Raw genomic sequence first — 18,422 nt, forward strand, 5'->3', positions numbered from 1 at the left:
GAATCAAATGAAAAGTTATGTGATGCCCTTTAGTCAATGTCTGACATTTATTAAATGTTAACTGTTACTATATTTTTCTGACAGTAATTTTGTAATTTACTTTTAACTATTTTAATGTTTTTAGGAACAGAGTAATAAACTACTGGCTCTTAAAGTTTAGTTTGTCAGTTCATGAGAGGAAACATAAATATTGAAAGGAAAAATACATTCATATAATTTCCTTTAATTAAACTGAGATAAGGTCTTGCTCTGTCACCTATACTGGAGTACAGTGGCTAGATCACAGCTCACTGCAGCCTCAACCTCCTGGTATCAAGCCATCCTCCTACCTCAGCCTGTTTTTCGTTTTGTTTTTGTTTTGTTTTGTTTTTTGAAACAGGGTTTTGCTCTGTCACACAGGCTGGAGTACAGTAGCGATCCTTGCTCACTGCAGCTTCAAATTCCTGGGCTCAAGGGATTCTCCCACTTTAGCCTCGTGTGCAGCTAGGACTATAGGCAAGTGCCATCACGTCTGGCTAATTAAAAAAAAAAATTTGTTGTTGTTGTTGAGATGGGGTCTCATTATGTTTCCCAGGCTGGTCTGGGACTCCTGGCCTCAAGCATTCCTCCCACATCAGTCTCCCAAAGTGCTGAGAATACAGTCATGGGCCACTGTGCCTGGCCACATTTGGTTTATATGTACTACAATATCTTTGTAGACATATGATCTGTGATGATTTTTATGAAATTATAGGTATGATAGTGCAGATAGTGTTTTACCCATTTTAGAGATGATAAAACAGATTCAGAGAGATGACGTGAATTACTGAAGGAAATTAAGTATTTGCTAGACCCCATACCCTAACCTAGGACTTGTAGTTTCAGTGCTGATGCTCATTACTTGCTATTTTGTTGCCTTTAGTATTTCAAAAGGTAAAAACAAAAGAGGAAGGGAAGAAAAAAAGGAAAAGAAGATTGTTATTCTCTGATGTGTTTTTAAACAATGAAAATTTGCTATTTCTGCTGTGTCTAGTATATATAAGTATTATAATGATTTTAATTAGTGCATAAAAATCACAACAGTTGAAAAAAATTGCCAATGCTCTCTCATTAGAAATAATTTCAAAAGATAAATTGCTTATCGACCTTACTTGAACTATGCATCCAAAGCATTGTATTCATCACTCAGAAAAGTATAAGGTAAGCATTGGTAAGTTTGATTTCCAGTTGACAGAAAAATGCTTCAGAAAAAGAGACAAACTTTCCCTTCCCCCCATTCTCTACTTTTCCAAATATTCAGATGCCTAAACCTTCCACCCATGCTAGAGCTGTTGCTGCCTAACCACCTTCTGGGCACAGTGGCATGGAAATACATAATCAGGGTATAATTTTGTGCAGGGCAGAGAGAACATGCTATTATGGAATCAAGTCTCAGCTGAATAGCCTGGCCTTTGGCTGTGTTTTGATCTCAGTGCTAAAATGGAAATGAAACATTGCCTCCTCCTTTGTGGTCTATACAAAGTTTGCTGATTCTGTGCTCATTTGGTGATTTTCATGCCCAAGTAGGTGAAGGGAGAACAACTACGTACATAGATGTGCAGCTTTGGGGTTGAAGGCATTGATATGTGTGTGCTGAGTCACTATGACAATCTAAAGAGGACTCTGTGGTGGCTGATTAGAAAATTGTGGAAGTTACAGGCTGTCTGGGTTAAACATTTCCTGGTTGGAGGCAGATTTCCTTGGGCAAGCAAGCATTGAAACTCCCACAGTGGTGTCATGTGATGGTTCTCCAGCGAAGCATTTTGGATATGGTGACAGCTGCTTTAGTTTAAGTATCTGGAACATCTAATGTGGGAGAACTTGGCTAAGTGATGTGAGAAGTTAAGAGAGGAGTCTGAAGTTTCTGTTACATTTTTTTCTGTTTAGTGGATTAAAAGGCAATTCCCATGCAAATTGTCTCTGTCTTTAGGTGTTGTATTCATTTTCTATGCTACATCGCAAGTTGTCACAAACTTAGTGGTTTAAAACACACCCATGAATTATCTCTCAGTCTCTGTAGGTTAAAAGTCCAGGCATGCTTAGCTGGGTTCTGTGCTTGGGGTCTCACAAGCTGAAGTCTGCGTACCAGTTGGGTTGCATTCTCATGTGGAGGCTCGACTAGGGAAGGATCTGCTTCAAGTTCCTTAGGTTGCTGGTAGAATTCATTTCCTTGTGACTGTAGAATTCATGGAAACTTGCATCTTCAAGGCCACCAATGGGCGGAGGCAGGGGGTGGGCAGAGGGAGAGAGGGAGGGAGAGATAGAGGGAGAGAGAGAGAAATCTGTACTTCTTCCAGTCTCTGGCCTCTGTGAGAGCTCACTTAAGTCAGTCCAACTGACCCAGGGTAATCTCCCTTTTGAGCAATTTATTGTCAATTTAATTACATATGCAAAACCCCTTCACTTTTGCTATTTGACAGAACCTAATCAAGGGAGTGGCATCCTATAACTGTATTCTATGGCTAGAAGCAAGTTACAGGTTCTGCTCACACACCAGGGGAGGGGGGACTACACAAGAGTGTGACTCATTTTGGAACATCTTAGGGTGTGTCCACCATAGATGTACCATTTTGAGTACAGATGGGAAAAAAAAAAACCCAGCTTTTCAAAAATGCTGTTTTAAAGGAATTGATGTTGTTAGGTTGAAGGCTAAAGGATGGAATGTTATGTATTTAAATGTATACTTAGTTTTTAAAAAGTTTGTGCCAGGAATATTAGTCATCTGTTAAAGAATGTATCATCTAGTACTTTCTTTTTGAAGTTTTCTTTAATTTTGGCTACAGAGACATTACTCTTTTCTGAGTCTCATATCTCTTTACCTGTTCCTTCACTTCCCCTTCCTTCATCCCTTCTGTTTGTTTTTGAAATGCTGCATCTCTAACCTGACAGTTCCTTCTGTCCACTCACCTCAAGGATGGCTAGAAATCTTATACCCAGACCGCTTACTTCCTGAACACAGTGGCGTGGAAACACATAATCATGATGTAATCATGAGCCTGTACATAAGCCAGCTGCTCTGTTGGGTTCAGGTTGTAACCTGAGTGTCTGCAGAATGGCCTGTGGATGAGAGACCTTAGATTGTTTCAATCTCACTGTTAAAATATAAATGAAAATTTATTTTCTTTTTGGTATAGGAAACATGCTGGTTTCATTCATGTTGGGTGGTTCTTATGTCCAATAGCAGTCTTACATAAACAGTCTTACAGAAGTGTACAGAGTATGTGCCTGTTTATTTATACTTAATCTTTTATTTAAAAAAGGATTTGGCTGGTGCAGTGGCTCACACCTATAATTCTAGCACTTTGGGAGGCCAAAGTGGATGGATTGCTTGAGCTTAGGAGTTCGAGACCAGCCTGATGACATGGAAAAACCCCATCTCTACAAACAAACAAACAAACAAACAAAAAACAAAAGTTAGTTGGGCATGGTGGTGCATGCCTCTTGTCCCAGCTACTTGGAAGGCTGAGTTGGAAGGATAGCATGAGGCCTGTAGGTGGAGGCTACAGTGAGCCGTGATCGTGCCACTGTACTACAGCCTGGGTGGCAGAGCGAGACCCAGTCTCAAAACAAAGTATTTAAGACAGCTTAAAAAGATGCATTCAGTTCAGAGGACAAAGTTGAGTTTAAAATAAGCAAGAAAAAGGAGGGAAAGGGAAAAAGAAATCTAAGAAACTGACATGGAGTCAGGTAAAGACATACTTTCTAGCAGTTAATGAAGATGTAAAACACAATAAGGTTCATGATTTGGTGGCCATAAAGTAAAATCAGGAGAAATAACCCTTCTAAGTACTGAGTCCAAAGAGACATTTCTCATTTGGGTATTGCTCTGTGATGGATGCATCAGCTATGATGTGATGTTCTGGAGAGCTCTACATTCTTTATGGCACATTCAGTACCATGTCCCATAAAGTCATGCCATATCATTTCTCAGTGAAGGTTGGTGGTCTGTAACCAAAGTGCAGTTCAATGAAAGCAATTCTGTGGGGCTTAAAGATATAGCCCAGTCATGTGGCTTTCTAATATATTAGTTGGCTCCCTCAAGAATCAGGTTTAGCATAGTGTTTCTTTGTCTTATTAAAAACGTATTGCCCTGCCCCTGAAAAGCTTAAGAACTTTATTATTATTATTATTTTTGAGATGGAATTTCGCTCTTGTCATCTAGGCTAGAGTGCAGTGGCACAATCTCGGCTCACTGCAGCCTCCACCTCCCAGGTTCAAGTGATGCTCCTTCCCCAGCCTCCCAAGTAGCTGGGATTACAGGCATGTACCACCATGCCTGGCTAATTTTTTTTTTTTTTTTTGTATTTTTAGTAGAGACGAGGTTGCATTTTGTTAGCCAGGCTGGTCTTGAACTCCTGACCTCAGGTGATCCACCCGCCTTGGCTTCCCAAAGTGCTGGGATTACAGCCGTGAGCCGCTGTACCCGGCCAAGAACATTTTAAAGTTTTTTTCATACCTTAGCTTATTTTTGAAAAGAAGTTATTTTATCTTCCAACTACAAAGTTATTACAATATTGACAATATACACACTTAGCACTAGTTAATCTGCCCTCAACAACCTTAAAAAAAAAAAAGACTTTATTTTGGCCTATCCAAAAGAATGAATTATATAGTTTTCCTTGCATATTGTTACAGTTATTTTTTCCAAGTTTAAAAAATATTATCTTTATTGCTAACATCTGGATATACCTTTTTTATAATTTCTAGTTAAAGTGAGTGGAGTTTTTTTAGGGGGTGGTTTGGGAGTAATTAGCATTCTCTAGAGAAAACTGGAGGATTTAAAAAAGACATCTGCCTCATTAGGAGGCTGTTCCACCTCAGCTACAAGACAGAAGAGGAAAAAAATTATGGCCAACCCAAGGGTTTCTGCATAATAATAATAATGGTCTTCCTACAGAGGGTCTGAGTGATCCAGGCCACCTGGGTCTGAGTCACAAAGCCTGCATGCAATACTTATTATTCATTAATTTATTTCTGGTTATAAAAGTAAATCGTATTCTATGTCAATGTTTTATAGTATACACAATCATTTAAGTAAGGATACAAAAGTGATTCTGAACTTGACCACCACCATTTTGACATACTTCCATCCAGTGTATCTTTTTTCTTGTGCCAATATAGCATAGTGGCTAAGAGCAAAGGCCTCTGGAGGCATCCAGATTTAGAGTAAGATCCCAGCTCCGTCATTCCTAGCTGTATTGCCCAGAGAAGTTTCTTGACCTCTTTGAACCTCAATTTCCTCATTTGTAAAATATAGGCAGTCCCATCTCATAAGGTTATTGCCAGGGACTACATGAGAAGTATATTCAATGAGGTTATTAGTACAGTGCCAATTATATGACAGACCTCAGTAGATACTGGCTATTGCATGCTACATGTGTGTATACATGCATTTAAATGTATTATAGTAGTGTTATATAATTGATATCATACTCAAGGTTCCCTTATCCTTTAAATTTAACATCTAACATTTTACCATAAGGTTATATCACTGTATACTTACCTGTTTGTTTGATTTTAGTCATTCATGTTATTACCATGATTTTCATATTGATAATTTGATAACTTATATTGACAGAAGTGAGAAGTAAGACACTCAGAAGTAAGCAAGAGAGGAAAAGAAGGCACACTCGTTCAATTTTTCTTCTTTCTCAGGGTAGTCAATGTTTCGTTTTTGATGATAACGTATGGAAAAATAGCTAAAATCTACATCTAAGGAATTTAAACCATTCATATCCATTTACATCTTCATAATTCCAGAAATTTATTCTAAGAAAAATGAGTATGTACAAATATATGATTGTGGTTATATGTGTACATACACATGTGGACATATGTATGTGTGTATATATACATGTACACATTTTGAATAATATGTTCACAGATTAAATTCTAGAGATGGAATTACAGATACTTTTTTGTTGTATATTCTCTTTTTTGAGAGACAGAGTCTCACTCTGTCACCCAGGCTGGAGTGCAATGGCATGATCTCTGCTCACTACAACCTCCACCTCCCAGGTTCAAGTGATTCTTCTTCTGCTTCTGCATCAGCCTTCCAAGTAGCTGGGATTACAGGCACATGCCACCACCCCTGGCTAAGTTTTGAATTTTTAGTAGAGATGGGGTTTCACTATGTTGGTCAGGCTGGTCTCCAACTCTTTACCTCCAGTGATCTGCCTGCCTCAGCTTCCCAAAGTGCTGGGATTACAGGCATGAGCCACCATGCCCGACCTGTTGTATATTCATTTTCAAATATTCTACGATATGTACTTCTTATTCTCATCATCATAAAATAGCAATAAATATTACTGTTTTTAAAATGAAAGAAGATAAAGAAAAACTATGAATCATAAGCACACTTTAGAGAGTACAATTATACAGGGAGTTTAAAAACCATCAAAATTATCCTTAAGGACAATGTCTGCATCTTAAATGAGAGACATCCTAGACTGCAAGTGCATGCAGCTTGCACAAAGGGGCCCTCACTATCATTCTGATCATTACATTCTTTTTTTTTTTAACTTGTGAAATCTGTTTTATTCAAGTTTCTTTCAAGCCAAGTGGCTAGAACTAAGGTTAGGTTTCATTTTTGAGTATGAGATTAGCAGTTGTCTTAGCTCGAGAGCTAAAACATTAATTTTGAAGCAGGAAAAGTAAAACACAGAAATATCATCTCAGCAAGCAAAATAAGCTTTTTTTCCCCCCTTGAGTCTTTAATGAAGAAAGGAAGTGAAAAGAGATAAAAAGAGGCCTGTCTCTGCATACTGTACTAGGCATCTTCCATGTCAGTATCAGCATTCTGCCTTCCTTGATAAGACTCTCAGTCTGGGAAAGGAGGAAACCAAGAATTATCCTCACAACCAGAATTGTTCTAGAGATTTTGTGGAAACACATTTATTAAAGACTGATATAGTTTGGCTGGGTCCCCACCCAAATCTCTTCTTGAATTGTAGCTCCTATAATTCCCATGTGTTGTGGGAGGGACCTGGTGGGAGTTAATTGAATCATGGGGGTGGGTCTTTCCCGTGCTGTTCTGGTGGTAGTGAATAAGTCTCATGAGACCTGATGGTTTTACAGGGGGAAACCCCTTTTGCTTGGCTCTCATTCTCCCTCTTGCTTGCCGCCATGTAAGATGTACCTTTTGCCTTCCACCATGATTGTGAGGCCTCCCCAGCCATGTGGAACTGTGAGTTCATTAAACCTCTTTTTCTTTATAAATTATCCAGTCTCAGGTATGTCTTTATTAGCAGTATGAAAACAGATTAACACAAAGACATTTGTGTACACAGTGATAAAATGGTTTAAAAGTTAGGGAGACAGCTACATAAGACAAAGGGAAACAGGATTAGAATCAGGCAAAGGAGTTTGTAAGTTCTTGGGTGTGGAGCTTGCTTTCTCCTGGGAAGAGTTGCCTTTTGAAATGCTGTCATCCTTTGAGGACAGGAACCAAAGGGAAAAAGCAATGAGGGAACTTCTTTTTGTCCCAAATCGCCTGCCAAAAGTAAGTCAGTGATGCTTGTCAAGCTTGGACGTGTCTTGTTCATACAGTCTGGTAATAGCCAGCTTTCTTGTGGAAAAATATAGCAGGCACCCATTGAACTTCTTAGATGTTCTCTCCTCTTTGAGCATGTAACCTTTCATCTACATTCTACAAAATAGCCACTTTGATCTTCCTACTCAACAATTTAAATGGATCCCCACTGCCTAAGAAGGAAAGCAGAAATCTCTTACCCTAATGTTCTCGTCCTTCCAAAATCACATTGCAGCCTGTCCTTTAGTCTTATTTTCCATAACTTCACTTCACTTGGTTTGTTCCATTCAGAATGTGCTTTTTGTTTGTGGGCATACTTAATTAGGCTTATCTGCTGGTCTACTCTGATTATTACATAGTTTTGTAATATCTAAAGCTAAAAATGGATATATATATACTTATTAAAATGAACTTGATACATATGTGTGTACATATACATATATATAAATACCTTTCATCAATACTTTTGCAAAACTTTCATTTAGAGACTTTTAGAAACAAATTGTGTGTATGTATATTATGACAGGTTGGCACTGATTTTAATTTCTTTTAGGATAATGAACCTTTCTGATTTGGCTGACTTGTAGTAGTGGTAAGTACTACCTGTTGGAAACCTGTACTTAATCTAACAGATGCTCTAAAAGTCTGTACTTTCTATGCAGCATGGTCTGGCAGAAAAACACTTTTGGAGTCAGACAGCTCAATGCCTCAGTTATATAAACAAGAGGTATCTACGTAGATACATAGCTAGATTCCTAGATAGATGGTATCTATTATATCCCAGATGGTTTTCTAGGTCAGGGAATATAATGGAAGATCTGGATTTGAATACAGACTTCAGTTTGAATGGAGCTTGACAAGTCAATTACTTTCAAGTTTAAGTTCCTCCTCTGGGAAATAGCACAAATAGCACACATGACACCACTTCATAGGATGTGCTAAAGAGTAACTGGCTTAATGCTGTTAACCTCCCAACCTTGTTCGTATGACAGTGCTTTCTGAGGCTGAAAATCTGATCTTCCCAGGTTTAACCAGTTGCTCTGTTTAGCTAAGGTCAGCCTGTTTATTATTTGGGACAGTCCCAAGAGAGGCAAGATTAGCATCCTTTGAACTGAAAGGAACCCTTCTCATCTGGAGGGTGAAGAAGGAAGAACAGAGTGTCCTGGTGGCATTTAGAATGGAATCTCTAGCCCTTCTCCTTGGACACTGTTTGCGTCATGAAAAAAACTGTAATATGGAGATGCTGTCTCCAGCAAGAAACTTATGGCTATATTTCAATAGTTTGTTCAAATTTAGACCATGCCAGCTTCTATAGTTGATGAAAGCCTGAATATCCAAACACTATCTCCATTAATAAAATCTCAATGTTCCCAGAATGACGAATGTCTGAAAACGGGTTTTATTGTGAAAGGAGAAGCTCATTTGGTGTTTCCTCTTCTCTCTTTGCTTTTAGAAGAAAAAAATGAGAAAAATCTGTAGTCAGCCAAAAGGTCTTTGCCCCCTATTAATTCTTTTTTTAAAACTGTCATGAGAAGATGAGAGTTTTAAAGTTTTGTATTCTATCTCTGGGTCAGGGATCAAATATTTGCATTTGTAAAGAAATCAGAACTGTCTTTGAGAGGTGGAGATTCCTGGCAATGTTCAAGCTCACAAGTTGCACAATTCTGTAATGTGAAGTACTTCTAGTCACCTCGATGATGGAGAGGGTCACAGCAAAGAGATCTGGCCACATGGGTGGTCAAAAGTAGGATGTGCTTAGAAAGAAGTTGTTTTTCTTTCCATTTTCTATTATTAAGTATTTAAAAACTGTGATGTAGCCACATTGTTTCTGCGTTGATACTGTGCTTTCCTTTCTCCCTCCCACAGCCCTCAGTAACCCAGACGTTTATTCTTCTATCTACCTACCTTCACTTCCTATCACCCAAGGGTTTCTGCCTTTTAGGTTTTCTTTAGACTGAGATACTGTCTCCCTAGCCTTTCTGCTTTCCGGCTGGCCGTTAAAACAATCACCCAGCCCTTTTCTGTATTATAAGTGTTAATTCTGATCTCAATTGGGAAATAGGCATATGGGAAAGATACGGGCATACCTTGGAGATATTGCAGATTTGGTTCCAGACCACTGCAATAGAGCAAATATTGCAATAAAGTGAGTCACACAAATTTTTTTGGTTTCCTGGTTCATATGATAGTTATGTTTGTAATATAGTCTATTAAATGTGCAATAGTAGTATGTCTTAAAAAAGTATGTGCATACCTTAATTTAAAAACAGCTTATTTCTTTAAAAATGCTAACAGTCATCTGAGCCTTAAGTCATAATCTTTTGAAAATATTTTTTCTTAAATTAAAAAAATTAAAGTATCTTAAGTCTGCTTCTTAATTTTTTTTTCAAATCCTCCACTATTTTTTTAGATAGGATCTTCCTCTGTCACCCAGGCTGGAGTGCAGTGGCACAGTCTTGGTGCATTGTAGCCTCTACTTCCCAGGCTAAAGCAATCCTCCCACCTCAGCCTCCCAAGTAGCTGGGCCACAGGTGTGAACCACCATGCCTGGCTTTTGTATTTTGGGTAGAAATGACATCTCGCTATGTTGCCCAGGCTTGTCTCAAACTCCTGGGCTCAAGCAATCCACCTGCCTTGGTCTCTCAAAGTGCTGGGATTACAGGCGTGCACCACCATGCCCTGCACAGGTCATGATCTTTTTGCTGGTGGAAGGTCTGGCCTTGATGTTGATGGTTGCTGGCTGATGACAGTGGTGGTTGCTGAAGATTGGGGTGGCTGTGGCAATTTCTTAAAATGAGACAGTAATGAAGTTTGCCACGTTGATTGATTCTTCCTTTCACAAAAGATTTTTCAGTAGCATGTGATACTGTTAGCATTTTACCTACAGTAAAACTTCTTTCAAAATCTGAGTCAATCCTCTCAAACCCTAATGCTGCTTTATCAACTAAGTTGATGGAATATTTTCAATCCTTTGTTGTCATTTCAACACTGACAACCGGAATATATTCTATCTCCGGAGACCACTTTCTTTGCTCCTCCATAAGAAGCATCTCTTCATCCATTAAAGTTTTATCATGAGATTGTAGCAATTTAGCTACATCTTCAGGTGCCACTTCTAACTCTTTCTCTTGCTCTTTCTCCCAAATCTGCAGCAACTTCCTCCACTGAAGTCTTGAACCCTTCAAAGTCATCCATGAGGGTTGGAATCAACTTCTTATAAACTCCTATTAATGTTGATATTTTGGCCTCCTCCTATGAATCATGGATGTTCTTAATGGCATCTAGAATGGTGAATTCTTTCCAGAAAGTTTTCAACTAACTTTGCCAAGATCCATCAGAGAAATCACTATCTATGGCAGCTCTAGCTTTACAAAATATACTTATTAAATTAGACTTGAAAGTCAAAATTACTCCTTGATCCATGGGCTGCAGAATGGATATTGGGTTAGCAGTCATGAACACAACATTAATATCCCTGTACATGTCCATCAGAGCTCTTAGGTGACTAGGTACATTGTCAATGAGCAGTAATATTTTGAAAGGAATCTTTGTTTCTTAGCAGGTCTCAACAATGGGCTTAAAATATTCAGTAAGCCATGATATAAACAGATGTGTTATCCAAGCTTTGTTGTTCCATTTATAGACTACAGGCAGAGTAGATCTAGTATAATTCTTAAGGGCTGTAGGATTTTTGGAATGGTAAAGGAGCACTGGCTTCTGCTTAAAGACACACCAGCCACTTTATCCCCTAACAAGAGAGTCAGCCTACCCTTTGAAGCTTAGAAGCCAGACATTCACGTTTCCTCTCCAGCTATGAAAGTCTTAGGTGGAATTTTCTCTCTGCACTTATTGGTCAGTTATGTTGTGAAACTAACCTGCTCTAAAAATAACATTTGGGCCAGACGTGGTGGCTCATGCCTATAATCCCAGCACTTTGGGAAGCCGAGGCAGGTGGATAGCTTGAGCTCAGGAGTTTGAGACCAGCCTGGGCAACATGATGAAACCTTGTCTCTCCAAAAAATGCAAAAAATTAGCCGAGCATGGTGGCAGGCACCTGTAGTCCCAGCTACTCGGGAGGCTGAGGTGGGAGGATCACTTTTGAGCCCAGGAAACAGAGGTCACAGTGAGCCGAGATCACACCACTGTACTCTAGTCAGGGCAACAGAGCCAGACCCTGTCTCTAAATAAATAAATAAATAAATAAATACTTTATTTAATAAATGAAGCAAAACAAAAAGTTCACTGATCACAGATCACCATAACAGATATAATAATGAAAAGTTTGAAATATTGTGAGGATTACCAAGATGTGACACAGATACCAAGTGAGCACATGCTGCTGGAGGAGAGGTGCCACTATCCTTGTGTGATACAGGGCTGCCACAAACCTTCAATTTCTAAAAAATGTAATGAGCACAGTGAAATGAACTGCGCCTGTACAAGAAGGTGCTAGGATCATGTAACTTATACTGTTACTGAAACACCAGGGGTTTGGTCTAGGTCCTGCTGCCCACTGCACAGAAAGTCAATCACTGAGATGCCAAGCATTGCTAAGGAAGAAGGCTTTTCTTGGGTGCTGCAGCTGAGGAGATGGGAGCTCAGACTCAAATCCATCTCCCTGACTGACTAAAATCACGGGTTTATATAGAAGGGAAAAAAATAGTCACAATGTGTAAGAAATAGGAACTAGGGAGGAGCAGCGAAGCAATCATGATGCGTGAGGGATATGGCATTTGGTACAGTGATCTGGTGAATTTCACTTCTTTGATACTTTTTTGAGAGGCCTGAAGGTCCTTTCCCAAGAAAGGAACTCAGATAAAATAAATATAAGTTTCAAGCTTTAAGACAAAAAAGGTCAATTTCTATGTTTATCCAAAAGAACAGTCTATGGAACAATGGGGTTGGTTTCAATACTTCCCTGGCATCTGATTGGTAGTTCTCGTGTCCCTTCTGAAATGGAAACTATAAGACTCCTTGAACATTTTTCTCTATGTGACCAGACCAGTTCTTCTGAAAGGATGCTGGTCACACCTGCCCTTTCCCTTCAATATAGTTCTTTCCAGCAAGGGCAACTCCAAGAGCTGGCCCTTTGCATTTTCAAGGCCTCCTAGGAAGTCATATTCATGTCAGGGAATTTCTGGTCCACAGAAGAAAAGGTACTTCCTCACAGTGCTTAGGTAACTTCACTAACTAATGAATCTCTCTGAAAGACCAGAATGTTCCATTCAATGCAGTTACTAAAATGTATTTTTCCTTTAAGATTATTCTACTTTATATTTCCCTTTGGATTTCTCTTGAACATAATATGTGATAAGAGACTAATTTCAGTATTAATTTTCTGTTTTAATACTTTATGATGAAAATAATTATAATTCAGTACATTTAAATTTTAATAAAATAACATCTAGACAATAACTTATTAGTATCAATTTATTAATATATAGTTAATTATAATATATTAATTAATATTAATTTATTAATAGTTTATTAAGCATTAATGAATTATAAAAACATTTAAACAAATGTCTTAATATTTTAAAATAATTTAAGAAAATATTTTAAAATTGCTTACTATTTATAAACATTTAGATATTTAAAATTAATAATACTTTAGTTCCTAGTTTAAATAGAAAAATGTTCCTAAAATATGCATAAGGGAAAAAAAAGAAAAGAAAAACACACTGATTATTTATTTCCAAAGAACAATTAAACAAGAAGCAACTGATGAGAAGCAGAATTATTTGGGTTGGATATGAGCCTTAGCCTCCAGCTTCTGTAGTGTAATTTTCTTATGAATCTGTTTTAGCTTTTCCCTGAAATCAGAAAAGCTGTGTGTGTGTGCGTGTGTGTGTGTGTGCGTGTGTGTGTGTATTTTGTCAAAGGTTAAGTCTTTCTTTTTTGATGTGAAAGTTTTAGAACAATTAAACTGATGTAAATCAAATTACTGTTCTTTGAATAGTAAGCCATCCTTATGCTCTCTGTAGTTCCTGCTTTTTCTGTTTTAATCTGTGCATTATTATTAATAAAAATTATTTTCTTCTATAAAGATAACATATGATTAGTACAGATATATTGGGAAATATTAAGAATCGAAGAAAGAAAATAGTAACCTGTAGTCTCCCATGCAAAGACAACACATATCCTTTATCTGAGATTTTCCTGTTGTCCAGACATGTGAATGTCAAGAGAGAATATAGAATTAATGAATCAAAACAGTTCCTGTGAACTCATATAGATGTTGCTTTACTGGACCCTGATGTTTAACATTGTTACAGAAACGTCTGGGGTCAGTCTGATTATGCTCCCTTTACAGGTAACCTGTTTATTTTGGCTGAGGTGATTGTGTGTCTTTATTCTTATAGTTTATTCTCTGTTCCCTTTCTTTCACCAGAGTCTGTTCCATTAAAGACCAAGAACGATTACCCCTTGCCTTTTTACAGAGCTAAGAATATTAGAACCATCAGTAGCTCAGGGCCTGTCAAGTCTCCAGTGAGTCATTCTAGGTTGTTCACCATACATTTCTGTTCATCTTAGTTTCTCTCTGTTCCTCTCTTGATTTTTTGCCGGACAGAATATTATAAGGAATATTTATTGTTTGTGACATTAGGCCATCAAATTCTTAAATAAGATTTAGTCCTTTCTCAGAGGTAGTATTATCCTTTTCTCCCTTTTGTTAAAGTGATAATATGATCAATGTAATTTTTAACATTTTTCAAATATATATCAACTTTTGAAATTAGCTGCATGTAGTAATACCAGAAAATGTACATTCATAGAATTTGTTTTGTTCTTAATTCTAGATTTTTTTAAGTTACAGAATTAAAATGTTAATCTGAATCCCTTTTGCATCAATAAAGGATTTTTATATCATAATTTTTAGAAACTTCCTTCATCCTTAAGTTGGCCTTCAAAGCATATATATCCAATGTCACTCCATAGAAACTTTGGTTTTACAGGTAAATATATAGTTCATTTACTTTATGTGATATATTTGTTATGTTTTGTATTTGCTGACTATATGCATTTTATGTGGAAAAGCATTTTAATTTTAAAAGTTTCATTCTAGAAGAAAATCAGCTGTTTTAAAAGTATTTTGATAACTGGTTATGAGCCATAATAGTATTATTGTTGTGAAGCATTTTATTTCCCTAAGTGTAAGAGTCAAACCCAAGAAAAATATTTTAATATGAAAAAATATTCTACCACACAATGATCAGAATATGTACTTTTATTAGATAATATTTTGAGGTGACCGTTTTGGCATGTGTTGGGTTGGTACTAAAAAATGAAAAGATGAGCTTGCATTTCCAGCACAGGCTAAAATTATGGAGATGATACTCTTAATGATTATATGTCTTTAATCAGAAGTTTTCACCCAAAGAACACATGACTTGAAAGAAGTTTTTTAAAAACATCACCAGTGTCAACATTATATTATACAAATTAAGAAGTAGGATTTTTTCCTTTTTTTAATGAAACACATTACACCAAGTTGGGAAGGGTTAACATTGTCCTACATATAATAGAAGACAGAGAATGGACCAGCAATGTAGTCAGAAGGTTGATTCTAGAGTTCCAGGGATCTTAGAAGTCCCAAACATAAGCAGGGAGAATTTTGGCTTTAGAGGTAACATCTATCTTGTCCATAGAACTTGACGTATTTTTGTGCCATAACCTTTACTAATCTGATTTCTTGAAATGTTTTACTTTGTTTCCAAATCCATTGCTTCCTATGGTAAAGTTTCTGACAAAGAGCATGCTCCTGGATTATAATAGCTACTGTAGAAAGCTTATTACATGTCACGTGTTTGAAATACAGAAATTCATTTGGTTCTTATAGCACTGCTATAAATTAGGTATTACCATATCCTTTTCACAAATGAAGAAAGTGAACCTCAGGGTATTGAGCCAGGACGCTCAGCCAGCAAGTGCACACACTGGCATGTTCTAGCCCAGGTATGTTCACCACTATCTGTCTAGGGAAAATAATTCCATAGAACATAAGAGACTGAGGAAATGTATAGAGCCTTTTAAATCCTTACATATTACTGATAAGAAAATGCAAGCCCTTTAACTTTTATGGTAAATGGTGCAATTAAGGTGTTTATACTTATTTATAAAACATAGCGGGCTGGGCGCCATGGCTCACACCTGTAATCCCAGCACTTTGGGAGGCTGAGGTGGGCAGATTATTTGAGGTCTGGAGTTCGAGACCAGCCTGGCCAACATGGTGAAACCCCATCTCTACTAAAAATAATAATAATAACAAATTAGCTGAGTGTGGTGGCACACGCCTGTAATCCCAGCTGCTGGGGGAAGGTGAGACAGGAGAATCGCTTCAACCTGGGTGACGGAGGTTGCAGTGAGCCAAGATCATGCCACTGCACTCCAGCCTGCGTAATAGAGCGAGACTCCTGCAAAAAAAAAAAAAAAGCAAAGGCATATTTTGTTTTAAATGCATTTCATTGTCCAGTGTACCCAACCATCCATATATGACCTAGCACTTCTCAAGGACAAATTATCTTGCCACCTATGCAGACTTGGAATAGGATAGCATGGTAAACTGAGGAAGAAGTGAGAGCATGTTAAGTTGGTGGACCATGATTGGCATCAGCCAATTTTCATATAGTTCCTTTAGTTCCAAGGATTTGTTATAGTTGATCTAAAAGGATGCCGAATGAACAGCAGTAAATAGTTGACCCTGCTTTGCTTATTGGTGTTCCCTACCAGAGGTGGGAAAGAAATGAATAATTCCTCTAAGTGGAAATGGTCCATGCTCCAGTAGGTTTATGCTACATTTGAAGTGTCTTCCTTCTGTCACTTCCTCTCCTCTCTACTCTGGGGTTTGTGAGAGCTTGGAGTGTGTCATACAATATCCTCTTTGGATTGTGAACTTTCTTACAGTTTTCAGAGCACTTTGAAAGACATCTGAATCATAAGGGATAACACGGGATGGATGAGACGAATTAAAACCTGTAATAATGTATAGAATTATCACTGGGTGTGGTCCAGGTTGTCCGTCAGACCTACTTCTCCAGCCACTCCTATTTCAAAGATGTGGCAGTTAAGGTCCAGGAATTTCTGGTGATCCTGATTCCTAGTTAAGAGTCAGAAACATGCTCCAGTCTAGTTCTGTCTCAGAATGAGGTAGCTCCTAGTCTAGGACTTTGCCGTGAACAACTTAATACTTTTATTTATATTGAGTCATTTGATATGCAGAATCCCAAATAGATATTGAGGACTTTTGGGATTATACCTCTATTTATTTACTATGTCTTTGAGTATACCTCTTTGAATAGTTTTCCTTTTGGTTGCTCTTTTATTACAATACACATGTGACTTATCACAGTCTACTGATATCAACATTTTACCACTTTGAGTGACACATGGGGGCCTTATTTCCATTTAAATGCTTTTACCTTTCCCACTTTTAAATATTATTGTCTTGAGTATCAGATGGCGTTATAATGTTTAAGTCATCTAATATATCTTATGAAACTCATGAGGAGGATCATCTATCGTATGTAGCCATATTTCAGCTTGTTTTGTTGTTTTATTTCCTAATGCTCCATGATTCCATCTTCCATCATTTTCTTTCTGTTCAAAAAACTTATTTTAGCCATTTTTAAAAGGTCTGCCAGCAACACAGTCTTTTTGTTTCTTTCATCTGTTTCTATATTCCCTTCATTCTTGAAGTATAGTTTTCCTGGATATAGAATTTGAAGATGACAATTCTTTGTTTTCAGCACTTGGAAAATGCACCTTTTCCTTCTGACCTATATGGTTTCAGGTAAGAAATTTGCTGTTATTGGAGTTGATGTTCCCTAATAGGTAATGTGTTGTTGCTCTCTCAGTGCTTTCAAGACTTTTTTTTTTTTTTTTTGCAATTCACTTATCAAAATTTTAATTATGAAATGTCCTGGTATGGATTTCTTTGGGTTTATCCTGTTTGAGATTTATACAGCTTATGAATCTGTAGATTTATATTTTTTTGCCAAATTTAGAAAATTTTAAGCCATTATTTTAAAAATAATTTTTCAAGCCCACTCTCTTTTTCTCCCTCTATTCTGGACCTTTGATGATGTGAATATTGAACATTTTGTTATTGTGCTACAAGTCCTTGAGGGTCTGTTATTTGTCGGTTTTTAGTCTATTTTCTTCTTCTTCATAGTGAGTAAATTTGGTAATTCTGTTGATCTGTTCTCAGGTTCACTGATTCTGTCCTTTGTCACCTTCATTTTACTATTGAACCCGCTAAGTTTATATTTGTTGTACTTTTTAGTTTTATAATTTCCATTTGGTTCTTTTTTTAATTTCTCAAAAAATATGGAATGCGTCACGACTTTGCATGTCACCCTTGTGCAGGGGCCATGCTAATCTTATCTATGCTGTTCCAATGTTAATGTAATTGCTGCTGAACTGTGAGCACCGTGGTTCTTTTTTCTATAACTTCTAGTTCTTGGCTGAGATTTTCTATTTTTTCATTTGTTTCTAAATAATTTACAATTACTCATTACACCATTTTGAGGATGGCTGCTTTAAAATCTTTGTCAATAAGTTCTTCTTCTGTTTCATCTCTGGGTTAGTGTCAGTTGTCATTTCACAGTCAAGTTGTGATTTTCCTGATTTTTGGTTTGTTGGGTAATTTTTCATTCTATCCTGGAATTTGGCTATGCTATTAGGAGACTCAGAGTCCGATTTAAATCTTTTGTTTTAGTAGGCAGTCATCCCATTTAGGTTTAGCAAGAAAATCCTGGCCTAATTTTGTGGGCTGTGCATCCAATGACAATTACATTTTCAGAGACTTTGTGGTGCTATTTTGGTCTTCTTGGTTTATCTGGGGCTGCTAGGGTCCCTCCTGGCATCTGCTGGT

At 37.4% G+C, this 18,422-nt stretch overlaps 1 protein-coding gene and 1 non-coding gene across 22 annotated transcripts in view; one reads left to right on the plus strand and one right to left on the minus strand.

Moving 5' to 3' along the window:
• LPAR1 (lysophosphatidic acid receptor 1) overlaps nt 1-18,422 on the plus strand; it is a 165,482-nt gene that overhangs the window by 117,462 nt on the left and 29,598 nt on the right. The window lies entirely within an intron of this gene.
• Nucleotides 17,870-17,978, minus strand: LOC112440961 (U6 spliceosomal RNA). Its single transcript, XR_003028938.1, has one exon. It is a non-coding gene; the product is annotated as a U6 spliceosomal RNA (small nuclear RNA).

The sequence above is a fragment of the Pan paniscus genome, chromosome 11 (assembly GCF_029289425.2).
Source record: "Pan paniscus chromosome 11, NHGRI_mPanPan1-v2.0_pri, whole genome shotgun sequence".
Classification (NCBI taxonomy): domain Eukaryota; kingdom Metazoa; phylum Chordata; class Mammalia; order Primates; family Hominidae; genus Pan; species Pan paniscus.